This window comes from Nerophis ophidion, linkage group LG07, assembly GCF_033978795.1.
Source record: "Nerophis ophidion isolate RoL-2023_Sa linkage group LG07, RoL_Noph_v1.0, whole genome shotgun sequence".
NCBI lineage: Eukaryota > Metazoa > Chordata > Actinopteri > Syngnathiformes > Syngnathidae > Nerophis > Nerophis ophidion.
In genome coordinates this window covers 264,652-282,910 of record NC_084617.1, presented here as the reverse complement: position 1 = coordinate 282,910, position 18,259 = coordinate 264,652, and the positions used below count along the sequence as shown (strand labels likewise).

At 38.5% G+C, this 18,259-nt stretch overlaps 1 pseudogene; it reads left to right on the top strand.

Moving 5' to 3' along the window:
* Window positions 1-18,259, top strand: part of LOC133555748 (serotonin N-acetyltransferase-like) — a 446,295-nt pseudogene that overhangs the window by 297,935 nt on the left and 130,101 nt on the right.

The following is an 18,259-nucleotide window of genomic DNA, read 5'->3' as shown; positions in this document are numbered from 1 at the left end:
GCATGGATGAGCGAGGATACGTCCAAGGAGACTGAGGTGTCCGACACCTGCTCACTCAGCCAAGACACTGTGAAGCTTGTCCGTCCCGGCGCTCAGTCCTGTCCCCTCATCCGCATCTCCTCCAGTCTCTCCACATGGACTCTGGTGTGGCAGAGACCCGGCAGCTGGTCTCCATGGCCAAAAGGCTCCCGGGAGGCGGATCCAGAAGTCCACAAAAAAGCACCGCAGAAGACACGAAAGTGCCCCCCCTTGTCACGCAGTCCCAAAAGGTCCCGGACCAAAAGGCAAAAAATATATATATATAAATATAATAAGACATGAAAAGAAGAGGGAAACACAAAAGGATGACACAAGAGCACTGAGCTCCTGCCAACAGCAGCGCCATCTTGCAAAATAAAGTTGGACTTTTATTTTATTTCACTTTTATTCTGCGATTGTCAAGACGATGCATGATGTGCTGCTTGCTACACAAACTTAGGACCCCAACATGAGCCAAAATGTGGGAAGGAAAGTGGGCGTGAAAGTGAAATGACATGTTCACAGCATAGTTGTGACACGACGTGATGTGCAGAAATATGATCAAAGGCTTTTGGCAGAATTACACTAATAAAGTAGTCATCACACTGTATGAAAGGCTGCCTGCTGCCGGGAATGGAGAACTACAATCTTATATTCTCCAAGTGTAGGGGGGGCCAAACAATAGGACAACAGTAGATGAAGATAAGGAGGCTTTTTGCAATGGTGCGCTACTTTAGTCACGACATGACATACAACTTGTGTGCCTAACAACAAATAGTTGTTTAGTCACGACATGACATACAACTTGTGTGCCTAAGAACAAATAGTTGTTTAGTCGGGACATGACATACAACTTGTGTGCCTAAGAACAAATAGTTGTTTAGTCACGACATGACATACAACTTGTGTGCCTAAGAACAAATAGTTGTTTAGTCACGACATGACATACAACTTGTGTGCCTAAGAACAAATAGTTGTTTAGTCACGACATGACATACAACTTGTGTGCCTAAGAACAAATAGTTGTTTAGTCACGACATGACATACAACTTGTGTGCCTAAGAACAAATAGTTGTTTAGTCAGGACATGACATACAACTTGTGTGCCTAAGAACAAATAGTTGTTTAGTCGGGACATGACATACAACATGTGTGCCTAAGAACAAATAGTTGTTTAGTCACGACATGACATACAACTTGTGTGCCTAAGAACAAATAGTTGTTTAGTCAGGACATGACATACAACTTGTGTGCCTAAGAACAAATAGTTGTTTAGTCGGGACATGACATACAACATGTGTGCCTAAGAACAAATAGTTGTTTAGTCACGACATGACATACAACTTGTGTGCCTAAGAACAAATAGTTGTTTAGTCAGGACATGACATACAACTTGTGTGCCTAAGAACAAATAGTTGTTTAGTCACGACATGACATACAACTTGTGTGCCTAAGAACAAATAGTTGTTTAGTCGGGACATGACATACAACATGTGTGCCTAAGAACAAATAGTTGTTTAGTCACGACATGACATACAACTTGTGTGCCTAAGAACAAATAGTTGTTTAGTCGGGACATGACATACAACTTGTGTGCCTAAGAACAAATAGTTGTTTAGTCACGACATGACATACAACTTGTGTGCCTAAGAACAAATAGTTGTTTAGTCGGGACATGACATACAACATGTGTGCCTAAGAACAAATAGTTGTTTAGTCACGACATGACATACAACTTGTGTGCCTAAGAACAAATAGTTGTTTAGTCGGGACATGACATACAACATGTGTGCCTAAGAACAAATAGTTGTTTAGTCACGACATGACATACAACTTGTGTGCCTAAGAACAAATAGTTGTTTAGTCACGACATGACATACAACTTGTGTGCCTAAGAACAAATAGTTGTTTAGTCACGACATGACATACAACTTGTGTGCCTAAGAACAAATAGTTGTTTAGTCGGGACATGACATACAACATGTGTGCCTAAGAACAAATAGTTGTTTAGTCACGACATGACATACAACTTGTGTGCCTAAGAACAAATAGTTGTTTAGTCGGGACATGACATACAACTTGTGTGCCTAAGAACAAATAGTTGTTTAGTCACGACATGACATACAACATGTGTGCCTAAGAACAAATAGTTGTTTAGTCGGGACATGACATACAACTTGTGTGCCTAAGAACAAATAGTTGTTTAGTCACGACATGACATACAACTTGTGTGCCTAAGAACAAATAGTTGTTTAGTCAGGACATGACATACAACTTGTGTGCCTAAGAACAAATAGTTGTTTAGTCACGACATGACATACAACTTGTGTGCCTAAGAACAAATAGTTGTTTAGTCGGGACATGACATACAACATGTGTGCCTAAGAACAAATAGTTGTTTAGTCACGACATGACATACAACTTGTGTGCCTAAGAACAAATAGTTGTTTAGTCACGACATGACATACAACTTGTGTGCCTAAGAACAAATAGTTGTTTAGTCACGACATGACATACAACTTGTGTGCCTAAGAACAAATAGTTGTTTAGTCAGGACATGACATACAACTTGTGTGCCTAAGAACAAATAGTTGTTTAGTCACGACATGACATACAACTTGTGTGCCTAAGAACAAATAGTTGTTTAGTCAGGACATGACATACAACTTGTGTGCCTAAGAACAAATAGTTGTTTAGTCACGACATGACATACAACTTGTGTGCCTAAGAACAAATAGTTGTTTAGTCACGACATGACATACAACTTGTGTGCCTAAGAACAAATAGTTGTTTAGTCACGACATGACATACAACTTGTGTGCCTAAGAACAAATAGTTGTTTAGTCACGACATGACATACAACTTGTGTGCCTAAGAACAAATAGTTGTTTAGTCACGACATGACATACAACTTGTGTGCCTAAGAACAAATAGTTGTTTAGTCACGACATGACATACAACTTGTGTGCCTAAGAACAAATAGTTGTTTAGTCAGGACATGACATACAACTTGTGTGCCTAAGAACAAATAGTTGTTTAGTCACGACATGACATACAACTTGTGTGCCTAAGAACAAATAGTTGTTTAGTCACGACATGACATACAACTTGTGTGCCTAAGAACAAATAGTTGTTTAGTCACGACATGACATACAACTTGTGTGCCTAAGAACAAATAGTTGTTTAGTCACGACATGACATACAACTTGTGTGCCTAAGAACAAATAGTTGTTTAGTCACGACATGACATACAACTTGTGTGCCTAAGAACAAATAGTTGTTTAGTCACGACATGACATACAACTTGTGTGCCTAAGAACAAATAGTTGTTTAGTCACGACATGACATACAACTTGTGTGCCTAAGAACAAATAGTTGTTTAGTCACGACATGACATACAACTTGTGTGCCTAAGAACAAATAGTTGTTTAGTCACGACATGACATACAACTTGTGTGCCTAAGAACAAATAGTTGTTTAGTCGGGACATGACATACAACATGTGTGCCTAAGAACAAATAGTTGTTTAGTCACGACATGACATACAACTTGTGTGCCTAAGAACAAATAGTTGTTTAGTCACGACATGACATACAACTTGTGTGCCTAAGAACAAATAGTTGTTTAGTCACGACATGACATACAACTTGTGTGCCTAAGAACAAATAGTTGTTTAGTCAGGACATGACATACAACTTGTGTGCCTAAGAACAAATAGTTGTGCTGCACCGGCGTCACATGTTGTATGTCATGAAAGGTGGCATGTGAAGACAAGTACATGATTTGCTGATTCCTGCAGCCAATTAAAAAGTAATGTTGCCAAATGTAAGGATGAGAGGTGGCAGTGTGCTGACTAAACATGATGATTAAAGCATGAAACGTAGCAACAAAGAGCAGAAAAGTGTACGAGTGAAAACTTTTCCACTTTGCATCATTCCATCTTAGATGAGTTCAAGCCCAGCCAAGCGTTTCTGGGTGTTGTTGATAAATGGCTTTGGCTTTGCATAGTAGCATTTTAACTTGCACTTACAGATGTAGCGACCAACTGTAGTTACTGACAGTGGTTTTCTGAAGTGTTCCTGAGCCCAAGTGGTGATATCATGGCTTACGTGCAGTGATTTCTCCACATTCTCTCAACCTTTTGATGATATTACAGAGCGTAGATGGTGAAATCCCTAAATTCCTTGCAATTGCTGCTTGAGAAATGTTGTTCTTATCAATTTGACAAAGTGGTGACCCTCGCCCCGTCCTTGTTTGTGAATGAGTGAGCATTTCATGGAAACTGCTTTTATAGCCAATCATGGCACCCACCTGTTCCCAATTAGCCGGTTCACCTGGAGGATGTTCCAAATAAGTTTTTGATGAGCATTCCGCAACTTTCTTTGTGCCAGATTTTTTGAAACATGTTGCAGGCAGCAAATTTTAAACGAGTTAATATTTGCAAAACAAAAGAAGTTTTCCAGTGTGAACATGTGAACTTGTCTTTGCAGTCTATTCAGTGGAAAATAAGTTGAAAAGGATTTGTGGTATTCTCTTTTTATTTAGCATTTACACCAGGTGACAACTTCACTGCTTTTAGACTTTGTAGTAAGGAGGTAGAGTCGAATAAGCTTTGCTTCTTCCTACTCTTTTTCAGACATGTGAGGAAGAAAAAATAGGAAATGTGTATAATATGTAATGTATCGTATTAAAACTTGATACATGTTTGAAAGAAACTTCACCTAAGCAAATAGGTAGTACCTTATTGCTTCCTTCAGGAGACACTGAAGTACTATTAGAAAGTAAATTGAGGAGATCTAGTGATGGCAAAGTTGTCAAACTTGCTAGTGCTGCTAACCAGGCTAATTTCTTCTAGCACAAAGAAGGAGTCACTTGGGATGCCATCATGTCACCGCTCTCTGCATGTCTTGTGCTTTCTTTCCTGCTCTGCTTCCTTCCCTCTCCAGTACTCCCAGGATCATGACCTCTCCCTGCTGGCGCCGGCCCAGACAGGAAGTGTAAAGACAGAGCTGATGTCGGCTTTTGTGGACTATTTTTATACCCGTCGAGTGATTTGAACACCAAGAAGCTGGACTGAGGATGCTCTTTGGTGTTTTGTTTGGCTTGCACCAATGCTAATGATAAACTGCTATTAAGCAATTACCTCCAGTGGGAATTTTCTGGAAGCAGCACTTGCAATGATTGGGCTAATGAAATGTTGAGCTGTGGTGTTGCGATCACGCTGCACAAGGAACCTTGTTTCCAGCGTCAGGCGGCACAATGCAGCCTTTTGTGCGTTCTTGATTGAGGCTGATATCACGCTGGAAACTATTTAGATGACTATCACATGTTGTTTCTGACATTCTCCTCCTAACAAGAGAATGGCAAACCTCCCGTGCACAATAAAGATCCAGTTTTGGGTCAACTTAAAGCTGCAAACAAGATGGCTCCCCAACCTCTTCTACACTCTTTTCTATTTACTGTAGGCTGTGTAGTCTAAATGTTGTATTTCAGGACTAGTTTGTTCCCCACAATAGTCTTGGCAGAGAAAATGGTGACAAATGTTGTCATGAGAAATCCTGTACGAGCAATGGAGTGCATGTCGTGCAAATCCTGACGAATGCTTTAGCTCTGAGTGGACTGGAAACACTTTGCCAAGCGACTCATGTAATGGTGATGAAGTAGACTAAGTATCATGACACATTTGCTGCAATCTTGCCTGATTTCTCATCTTTGTTTCTGCCTTCCTTGCTTCACAGAGGATACCTCCTTCCTTCCTTCCCCCTTTTGTCCTTAGATGTTTGGGCACATTTTGGGTTGTAATTAAGGCAGGCAAGCAACATACCATGTCCTGTTTTGACAATGCCAACCTTTTATAATCATGATCATCTTCTGGCGATGAGGTGGCGACTTGGCCAGGGTGTACCCTGCCTCCCGCCCGATGGTAGCTGAGATAGGCACCAGCGACCCCCGCGACCCCAAAGGGAATAAGCGGTAGAAAATGGATGGATAATCTTCCCGTCTTTGCATACTTGTATGTTTTGTACACTTTGAGACAAAGTCAATGCCGATCACTTAATTACATTTCTATCTAAACGTTGTCCTTCCTGTCTTTGAGCATAGCACCAACTTCTGTCAGACGTTTGTCCCATTTTTGCTTTTGATTACCATCCCAACTATTCTAGCATATTGCCTTTCCTCTTTTTTTTCACCAACCTTGTATTTAGCACTTTTTAAACCGTTCAATCAGTGCTACAAATCCGGATTTCTTTCAACTTTGTGCGTGAATCATCACGCCACGGCTAGTTCACCCTGTCACGGTTTCCACCTTTCACATTTGGAGTATGTGAGTCAGAGTCAATGGCAACAATCTTTAATCCAATGAATCCCAGCATGAAGCACCTTTTAATGCATGATTGGGATTATTTCAGGGTTTTGAGTGCATTCAAGCATTTCAATCAATGCTAAGAATCCTGACTTCCGGAAGCCTTGGTTGGAGAAAGGTACCCTGCACTATTGGGACTACCACACTTTCTTTTACTCGTCATGGTTCACCCTTTCTTTTTACATTTAAAGCATGAAAGTGAAAATCCATTACAGTAGTCGATCATGTTTTTTTAAGCAGCATGTCATGACTATTTCAGTGTTTTAGGTCAGGATTAAACATAAGCAGCAGAAAAAGCATAGCAGGCATCATGTGGTGTGCACTGGCAAGATGATCTTCCACACGCTCTACATCTACACTGTACAGCTGCTGGGCTTCTGGCCTCAGGTCACTTTTGGCTGAGTGTCACAGTCTTGTTGAATTTCATCAACTGCCCTCAACAGTTAGCCCCCGGCAGGCAAAGTGTAGAAACATAAACTCCTACTGACCCCCACCACACACACACAGTAATAGTCAGTGAGTGCAGGTGTATAAGATAGGGGCGCTGTAAGACAAGCCCCTCCTGCAAACAAAAGTATAAGATAGGGGCGCTGTAAGACAAGCCCCTCCTGCAAACAAAAGTATAAGATAGGGGCGCTGTAAGACAAGCCCCTCCTGCAAACAAAAGTATAAGATAGGGGCGCTGTAAGACAAGCCCCTCCTGCAAACAAAAGTATAAGATAGGGGCGCTGTAAGACAAGCCCCTCCTGCAAACAAAAGTATAAGATAGGGGCGCTGTAAGACAAGCCCCTCCTGCAAACAAAAGTATAAGATAGGGGCGCTGTAAGACAAGCCCCTCCTGCAAACAAAAGTATAAGATAGGGGCGCTCTAAGACTAGCCCCTCCTGCAAACAAAAGACTTCCAGATGTCTCTGCTGTGGTGTAGAAGTCAAATGAGCTGCTTATCGGCGACTCCACCTCACAAAGCGCCAGTATCACGGCCTGGCTTCATTCAAACATCTCAAGTGGGTCCCGTGACACACACCATCTACTTCCTTAAGATTACTGAACAAGACATTACATTACAATTTTTACTTGGGCCGGGTGTCAGCAACCCAAAATGTTGAAAAAGCCATTTTGGACCAAAAATAAAAATAATGAAAAAAAATCTGTGTGGACCCGCAAAAAATTAAAAAGTCTTATACAAGTCTTTTAATGGAGCCAACACATGATGCAAGTGTCTATTATAGCCCACTATCAAAAAGACTTTAAAAGTCTTATATAAGTGTTATAATGAAGACAACACATGATGCAAGTGTCTATATTAGCCTACTATCAAAAAGACTTTAAAAGTCTTATATAAGTGTTATAATGAAGACAACACATGATGTAAGTGTCTATATTAGCCTACTATCAAAATGACTTTAAAAGTCTTATATAAGTGTTATAATGAAGACAACACATGATGTAAGTGTCTATATTAGCCTACTATCAAAATGACTTTAAAAGTCTTATATAAGTGTTATAATGAAGACAACACATGATGTAAGTGTCTATATTAGCCTACTATCAAAATGACTTTAAAAGTCTTATATAAGTGTTATAATGAAGACAACACATGATGGAAGTGTCTATATTAGCCTACTATCAAAATGACTTTAAAAGTCTTATATAAGTGTTATAATGAAGACAACACATGATGTAAGTGTCTATATTAGCCTACTGTCAAAATTAGTTTAAAAGTCTTATATAAGTGTTATAATGAAGACAACACATGATGTAAGTGTCTATATTAGCCTACTATCAAAATGACTTTAAAAGTCTTATATAAGTGTTATAATGAAGACAACACATGATGCAAGTGTCTATATTAGCCTACTATCAAAATGACTTTAAAAGTCTTATATAAGTGTTATAATGAAGACAACACATGATGTAAGTGTCTATATTAGCCTACTATCAAAATGACTTTAAAAGTCTTATATAAGTGTTATAATGAAGACAACACATGATGTAAGTGTCTATATTAGCCTACTGTCAAAATTAGTTTAAAAGTCTTATATAAGTGTTATAATGAAGACAACACATGATGTAAGTGTCTATATTAGCCTACTATCAAAATGACTTTAAAAGTCTTATATAAGTGTTATAATGAAGACAACACATGATGCAAGTGTCTATATTAGCCTACTATCAAAATGACTTTAAAAGTCTTATATAAGTGTTATAATTAAGACAACACGTGATCTAAGTGTCCATATCAGCTATAATAGCCTACTATCAAAGGCTGACACAAATCTTCGTTGACAAAAATGTTAATATTTATTCTGCACATTTTTACAACATTAGAAACCATTAGTAAAATGGAGGCTACTCAGAAGGTGAGATAACTCCTGGAAATGACTGTCTTAGAATGGCCAAAAGTATAGATGTGTGTGTGTCCAAGTTGAAGGAAATGTTTTCTTCTAATGGATTGATTACAATCTATGCAAGCTGGGTAACATTTGCTGTAGTCTGGAACAAAATGGCACACAAACAACTATGAGGAATGCAGCCAATATTACATACAGATCATGTGTCATGAGACATGCAAATTTAAATGAAATACACAGAGGACATAAGGCAAGGAAATTAAATGAGCTCAAATATACAGTAGCTACAAACGATGCATTATGATGCAATATGTACATGCAGTTAGCCTAAATAGCATGTTAGCATCGATTAGCTTGCTGGATTGACCAAATATGCCTGATCAGCACTCCAGCAAATCAATAACATCAACAAAGCTCACTATTGTGCATTCATACACAGCATAAAATGGTGGACAAACTGAGATAAAGAAGGAGTGGCATAAAACACATCTTTCTGTGGCAGCATCAGAGAAAGTTGTACATGTAAACGAACTACGATGAGTTCAAGGATCGCTGAAATGTGTAGGACAAAATGGTGCTTGCCAAATCATGTCATCAGTGAAGCAATTTTATCATAAACAGTAGGATTTCTAACAATTAAGAAGGTTTGTTGTCCTGCAGTAAATATATTAAAAGAAAAAAAAAATGTGTCTTCGTCTTTTTCCATTTTCACACATCTCTAGAGCCGCAGATTGCTGACCCCCAATTTAGGCCATGAGTAGATTTGTTGTTAAAGCAATGCCATACATAGAATATAGACATTTTTTTAATTTCATAAAATAAAGACAATGTTATATTTATTTAAAAACAAATAATGAAAAAAAACAACAAATCATTTGATGATGTGGTCTCCACTCCAGCTAACCTAACACATACAGAATGTTTGGGCTTTTCCCTCCTGTGCAGCTATTGGACTGACTTTTGTAGTGCTTTGTCTTTGGGGATTGGTGAAAAGACAGAGCAGAGTCCTCTCGACGGATAGTTTGGGGGAACCCCTCTGTCATCTTCTCTTAGCAAATCCAAAAAGAACTTTGTGGAATGCACTGCTTTGTTGGCTGAAGGTCACATTGCTGCAGCCACAACCGCTGGATTAGAGATGGTCTCTATTTTCTTCCAATGGCCAAATGAAACACTTGTTCTGCTTTCTAGAAGGATGTAAAAGAGACTTATCTCATCCATCCATCCATTTTCTACCGCTTATTCCCTTTTGGATCGCGGGGGGCGCTGGCGCCTATCTCAGCTACAATCGGGCGGAAGGCGGGGTACACCCTGGACAAGTCGCCACCTCATTGCAGGGCCAACACAGATAGACAGACAACATTCACACCCTAGGGCCAATTTAGTGTTGCCAATCAACCTATCCCCAGGTGTATGTCTTTGGAGGTGGGAGGGGCCTATCCCCAGGTGCATGTCTTTGGAAGTGGGAGGAAGCCGGAGTACCCGGAGGGAACCCACGCATTCATGGGGAGAACATGCAAACTCCACACTGAAAGATCCCGAGCCTGGATTTGAACCCAGGACTGCAGGACCTTCGTATTGTGAGGCAGACGCACTAACCCCTCTGCCACCGTGAAGCCCGACTTATCTCATATTCAACCTCCATTGAAAAGTCATTGATGATTGGGGAATGCAGTTGTCTGTAGTTTCTTGTCAATATTTGCATGTTTTTTTTCAAGTTTACAGGTTTTTTTAAAGATTTATATATATGTTTTTTGGGTTACTTGTTTGGGGGAGAAAAAAGAACATTCAACATGTTTTTAATTGTATTTCTGGACTATATGTGTAAAAAATCTACTAAAACTTGTTTTAAAAAGAATAATAATTTGAAAATATAACAAACATTCCATTGTGAAAGGATGATACTGTCACAGTATTAAAAAAGTCATATCATTGTTATACTGTAAATCACACAGTGAAATATACGTTATATAAAGTTTTCCTTAAATATGTATTATTTATTGCATTACTGTCAATTTGAAAAAAGTAAACATTTTGTTGTAACATGTTGAATATTATATTAAAATATAGCATTATAATAATACTGGAATACCGAATAATTTATATAACAATAAGAAAAAGACACATAATGATACAATTATTACAATAAAACGGTATTTGTTTATATTATTTAGCCTTTATTTAACCAGGTAAAATTCCGATGAGATCAAATATCTCTTTTCCAAGGGAGACTTGGCCAAGAGGGCAGCAGCAAGGTTACATTCAAAACAGAAAACAACACATAAAACATCAAATTGACTACATTAAAACTTGCTGACACAGCACATGTGCATACAGACAAGGTAAACTGCCATCCTTTCACACAAGCTTTAAACTCATTTTATGTAACAAGGGTTTGAAGTTGAAGATTGGATTGTAGCTTATTCCAAGCCTTCGATGCTGATAACCTAAATGCTTTCTTGCCCAGTTCCCTTCTTACTTTGGGGAGGACAAATTGCAGAACATTCATTCAACCATTATTGGGACTTCCTTCTTTCTTTGTTCAAAGACAAGACGGATAAGATGGAATGATACCCAGAATGCTTTTGTAGATGAACATTGAGGTGTCCTGCACATAAAGACGTCTAGTTAACCATTGAGTAGAAGACACAATGGTGAGTAAGTTAACCATTGAGTAGAAGACACAATGGTGAGTAAGTTAACCATTGAGTAGAAGACACAATGGTGAGTAAGTTAACCATTGAGTAGAAGACACAATGGTGAGTAAGTTAACCATTGAGTAGAAGACACAATGGTGAGTAAGTTAACCATTGAGTAGAAGACACAATGGTGAGTAAGTTAACCATTGAGTAGAAGACACAATGGTGAGTAAGTTAACCATTTAGTAGAAGACACAATGCTGAGTAAGTTAACCATTGAGTGTAAGACACAATGGTGAGTAAGTTAACCATTGAGTAGAAGACACAATGCTGAGTAAGTTAACCATTGAGTAGAAGACACAATGGTGAGTAAGTTAACCATTGAGTAGAAGACACAATGGTGAGTAAGTTAACCATTGAGTAGAAGACACAATGGTGAGTAAGTTAACCATTGAGTAGAAGACACAATGCTGAGTAAGTTAACCATTGAGTAGAAGACACAATGGTGAGTAAGTTAACCATTTAGTAGAAGACACAATGCTGAGTAAGTTAACCATTGAGTGTAAGACACAATGGTGAGTAAGTTAACCATTGAGTAGAAGACACAATGCTGAGTAAGTTAACCATTGAGTAGAAGACACAATGGTGAGTAAGTTAACCATTGAGTAGAAGACACAATGCTGAGTAAGTTAACCATTGAGTAGAAGACACAATGGTGAGTAAGTTAACCATTGAGTAGAAGACACAATGGTGAGTAAGTTAACCATAGAGTAGAAGACACAATGGTGAGTAAGTTAACCATTGAGTGTAAGACACAATGGTGAGTAAGTTAACCATTGAGTAGAAGACACAATGCTGAGTAAGTTAACCATTGAGTAGAAGACACAATGCTGAGTAAGTTAACCATTGAGTAGAAGACACAATGCTGAGTAAGTTAACCATAGAGTAGAAGACACAATGGTGAGTAAGTTAACCATTGAGTAGAAGACACAATGGTGAGTAAGTTAACCATTGAGTAGAAGACACAATGGTGAGTAAGTTAACCATTGAGTAGAAGACACAATGGTGAGTAAGTTAACCATTGAGTAGAAGACACAATGCTGAGTAAGTTAACCATTGAGTAGAAGACACAATGCTGAGTAAGTTAACCATTGAGTGTAAGACACAATGGTGAGTAAGTTAACCATTGAGTGTAAGACACAATGGTGAGTAAGTTAACCATTGAGTGTAAGACACAATGGTGAGTAAGTTAACCATTGAGTGTAAGACACAATGGTGAGTAAGTTAACCATTGAGTGTAAGACACAATGGTGAGTAAGTTAACCATTGAGTAGAAGACACAATGCTGAGTAAGTTAACCATTGAGTAGAAGACACAATGGTGAGTAAGTTAACCATTGAGTGTAAGACACAATGGTGAGTAAGTTAACCATTGAGTGTAAGACACAATGGTGAGTAAGTTAACCATTGAGTAGAAGACACAATGGTGAGTAAGTTAACCATTGAGTAGAAGACACAATGGTGAGTAAGTTAACCATTGAGTAGAAGACACAATGGTGAGTAAGTTAACCATTGAGTAGAAGACACAATGGTGAGTAAGTTAACCATTGAGTGTAAGACACAATGGTGAGTACGTTAACCATTGAGTAGAAGACACAATGGTGAGTAAGTTAACCATTGAGTAGAAGACACAATGGTGAGTAAGTTAACCATTGAGTAGAAGACACAATGGTGAGTAAGTTAACCATTGAGTAGAAGACACAATGCTGAGTAAGTTAACCATTGAGTAGAAGACACAATGCTGAGTAAGTTAACCATTGAGTGTAAGACACAATGGTGAGTAAGTTAACCATTGAGTGTAAGACACAATGGTGAGTAAGTTAACCATTGAGTGTAAGACACAATGGTGAGTAAGTTGGTGATGCATGTCAGTGCCCTGTGGTACACAGTACCCAGCGTGTGGAGACAAGCTGCAGGATCATTCATCTACAACAGATTTTCATAGTCAATAACAGGTAAAAAAAAGTTTCTTTTACTGTTTCACAGTAAAAGAAAGGCAATACTTGTTTCTAGAATAAAATCCCAGTAAAAGTTTCAGTTAAATAAAGCATACTCTGATCAAATAAAACATTAACAGTGCAATCAAAACATAATTATAGAATATGTATACTGTGTATAGAGAAAATGAAACATAAAAGCAAAATAAGACATCCCCCTTTGAGTACTGTTCAGTCAATCAATGAATGAAGTTGTATTTGTCCAGCAGTCCAACAGGACAAAGAAGTTACAAACAAGTAAGAACAGGGTACAAATACATGAGCAATATGCATATTGACAGGGTTAAATACATCCCGTATGTAAGAAGACTGTTTATTTGATGTGAAGGTCCTAAGAATGCTGGCATGCTAAAAGAAGCACAAGGTGACAACATTGTATATTTTTCATCTGACAGCTGTGATAAAGTTGATTCAAAGAAGAAAGCCAGAGTGTTAGAAGAATAGTGAGATTGTAACGGCGATGGCAGCAACAGCACTGGTAAATAATTCACCTTTGCAGACTAAATGATGGAGTCAGCTTTGCATGTGCTAATGTTTCACTAAGGCCATGCAGTGTGCAGCGCTACAATCAGCCACCATTCTCCTGCCTTTACCTTGCATTTGAAATGGACTTCTATCAATAGAGCGCATGCCGAGGGTCTGCTTTGAGGATGCCGTTTATACTTTAAGGAGCTATTCATATCTCTGGCGCTGGATGCAGTCATTTAGTAAACACTGTCTGGAGCTGAAGTCTGCACACACCTCTCAACTAAGGCTCTTTTAGCGGGCTGGACGGTACCGTCTGGCCCTCGGTGACACTTGATCTCAGGGTCAGCTGTGAGGATATTTCTGCTGGGTGTGTGTCTTTTAATGTCGTAAAAGGCTGGACATGACAGCCTGTCGCATATCACGTCCTGATGACAGCCGCTGCCCAAATAGGACTAGCGGCCTCCATCTTGCAGTCTACTATCCAATTGAACAAGTACTTCCATACCATAGCTAGGAAGCCACAATTATTAGTGGTGGCTGCAGAACCAAAGGAATTCCCAGCTAGAAACTTATAACTGTTATTTATCTGGCTGAGCATCTTGGAAGACAGCTCACAGACTAACAAGGTATTAGTTAGTAGTTAGCTAGGAAGCTCGGAGTCCACAATTATTAGTGGTTGTAATTAGCTCCGAACCCAAGAGATTGTTAGCGAGACACTAATAACTATCATGTATGTCACCAAACATCTTGCAAGCTAGCTCAGAATGTAGCCAGTTAACAAGTCATTACTTGGTAGTAGGCCTGGGCGATATATCCAGTTTGTAAGATAAATCAATGTCTTTTTAAACAAGATCTGAATCAAGAAAATATGGTCATCTGGATATCATTTATTTCAGGTTAATTTGACCAAACGCCGGCCGCTTATTTCTTGTGTTCCTCTATGGGCTACTAAGCCCCTCCCCTTCCGCCGACCAAGAGCTGCTTGCACCTATAAGAACATCCATGATTGATTGCTTGGTTACTATGACGACTCACCATTGGTTAGGGACAGGCCAATCAGAGGCAAGCTAGGGCGGGTCATGGAACCAGGAAGGGAAATCATGTGCTTGCCTGCCTGCAAATGTATTTTTGATCTGACTTTGTTACATGTTGTATTATTTGCACAGCTACCTGTTTCATTTGACATCAACGTGTCAAATCAATACATGTTGTATTATTTGCACAGCTACCTTATTCATTTGACATCAACGTGTCAAATCAATACATGTTGTATTATTTGCACAGCTACCTTATTCATTTGACATCAAAATCATATTTTTCTATTTTATTTATGGTATGTAATTATATGCTACTGAAACCGATTCTCTTCTGTGCTGTTAATACCCATCTTGACTAACTGGTTAATAAAAGTACTGTTAATACCCATCTTGACTAACTGGTTAATAAAGTGCTCTTATACCCATCTTGACTAACTGGTTAATAAAGTGCTCTTATACCCATCTTGACTAACTGGTTAATAAAAGTACTGTTAATACCCATCTTGACTAACTGCTTAATAAAAGTACTGTTAATACCCATCTTGACTAACTGGTTAATAAAGTGCTCTTATACCCATCTTGACTAACTGGTTAATAAAAGTACTGTTAATACCCATCTTGACTAACTGGTTAATAAAGTGCTCTTATACCCATCTTGACTAACTGGTTAATAAAAGTACTGTTAATACCCATCTTGACTAACTGGTTAATAAAGTGCTCTTATACCCATCTTGACTAACTGGTTAATAAAAGTACTGTTAATACCCATCTTGACTAACTGGTTAATAAAAGTACTGTTAATACCCATCTTGACTAACTGGTTAATAAAGTGCTCTTATACCCATCTTGACTAACTGGTTAATAAAGTGCTCTTATACCCATCTTGACTAACTGGTTAATAAAAGTACTGTTAATACCCATCTTGACTAACTGGTTAATAAAGTGCTCTTATACCCATCTTGACTAACTGGTTAATAAAGTGCTCTTATACCCATCTTGACTAACTGGTTAATAAAAGTACTGTTAATACCCATCTTGACTAACTGGTTAATAAAGTGCTCTTATACCCATCTTGACTAACTGGTTAATAAAGTGCTCTTATACCCATCTTGACTAACTGGTTAATAAAAGTACTGTTAATACCCATCTTGACTAACTGGTTAATAAAGTGCTCTTATACCCATCTTGACTAACTGGTTAATAAAGTGCTCTTATACCCATCTTGACTAACTGGTTAATAAAGTGCTCTTATACCCATCTTGACTAACTGGTTAATAAAAGTACTGTTAATACCCATCTTGACTAACTGGTTAATAAAGTGCTCTTATACCCATCTTGACTAACTGGTTAATAAAGTGCTCTTATACCCATCTTGACTAACTGGTTAATAAAGTGCTCTTATACCCATCTTGACTAACTGGTTAATAAAAGTACTGTTAATACCCATCTTGACTAACTGGTTAATAAAGTGCTCTTATACCCATCTTGACTAACTGGTTAATAAAGTGCTCTTATACCCATCTTGACTAACTGGTTAATAAAAGTACTGTTAATACCCATCTTGACTAACTGGTTAATAAAGTGCTCTTATACCCATCCTGACTAACTGGGTGTTTAAAAGTGTTTACAGTACAGTTGTCATTCACTTCAATTTCACTCAAAAATCTATATAAAAATATATTCATACTTTCACCGAAAAATATCTGGAGTTATATATTGAATATCGAGGTTTAAGTAAAAATGTATGGAGATATACTTTTTCGTATTTATCGCCCAGCCCTACTTGGTAGTTAGCTTGGAAGCTATCAAATCGACAATTATTATTTATTAGGAGTTACCTAGATAGCTCAGAAACAATATATTTCTTAGCTAAATACTAATAAATATGTTGTGTCTATCCAACCAACCATCTTAAAAGATAGCTTGGAAGTTAGCCAGTTAAAAAGTTTTAGTTGCTAGTTAGCTAGGAGCTAAACAGACTCTAGAAAGCTAGCCAATAGAAAATTATTATTAGTGTTTGCAATTGGAGTTTTCTAGATAGCTCAGAATTTATTTTTATTCTTCGCTAAATAATAATACTATTAGTTATCTATCTAAGCGAGACAGTTTACTAGTTGGTAGTTAGCCATGAAGCTAGTTTGATAGCTTGGACGCTGCAAAGTTTTGAATTAAATACCGTCCATCTCACAAGAAAAGTTAACAAGTCAGTCAACGAGGTGAATTGCCAATAAAGACTGAAGTGAAAATAAAGACTTTTCAATCTTGTAATTATTATAAAATAAAAGTGGAACTATCAAATCAAGGCAGGAAGGTAGGGCTGGGCGATATGGCCTTTTTTAATATTGCGATATGTTTAGGCCATGTCGCGATACACCATATTTATCTGGATATTTGGCCTTAGCCTTGAATGAACACTTGATACATATAATGACAGCAGTATGATGATTCTATGTGTCTACATTCAAACATTCTTCTTCATACTGCATTCATATATGCTACTTTTAAACTTCCATGCAGAGAGGGAAATCACAACAAAAAAAATCACTAATTTTTTCATACGGTGTTGATGTGGAAATGTTTGCCTCGGCAGTTTGATGGTGTGGGCGTGTGGCACCCAATGGAGATTTTGACATGCAGAGTAATCACTCTTCATTCTCTAGCAGATGACTTTTCAGATGATGCTACATATTAGCAGTAATGCTACTTTTTGTAGCAACACTTTTGCCCCACACTTGACATATTACGGTTGTCTGTTCAACATGTTCCCGCTTGAAACCAAACCACCGCCAGATGATGGACCCCCTGCTGTTTTTCTTGGGAATTAATTCTTCCTTCAGTTGTTACCAGAATTGCACCTTCTTTCTCTCGTATTACCACTCGCACGGCTCTACTAGCATCACAGCTAACGTTACCCATGCTGTTACTTCTCTGCTGGGCGAAGGCGTATACGTATGTGACGTGTGAGGTGACAGTATGTGACTTGTGAGGTGACAGTATGTGACATGTGAGGTGACAGTATGTGACGTGTGAGGTGACAGTATGTGACTTGTGAGGTGACTATGTGACGTGTGAGGTGACAGTATGTGACATGTGAGGTGACAGTATGTGACGTGTGAGGTGACAGTATGTGACGTGTGAGGTGACAGTATGTGAGGTGTGAGGTGACAGTATGTGACGTGTGAGGTGACAGTATGTGACGTTTGAGGTGACAGTATGTGACGTGTGAGGTGACAGTATGTGACGTGTGAGGTGACAGTATGTGACGTGTGAGGTGACAGTATGTGAGGTGTGAGGTGACAGTATGTGACGTGTGAGGTGACAGTATGTGA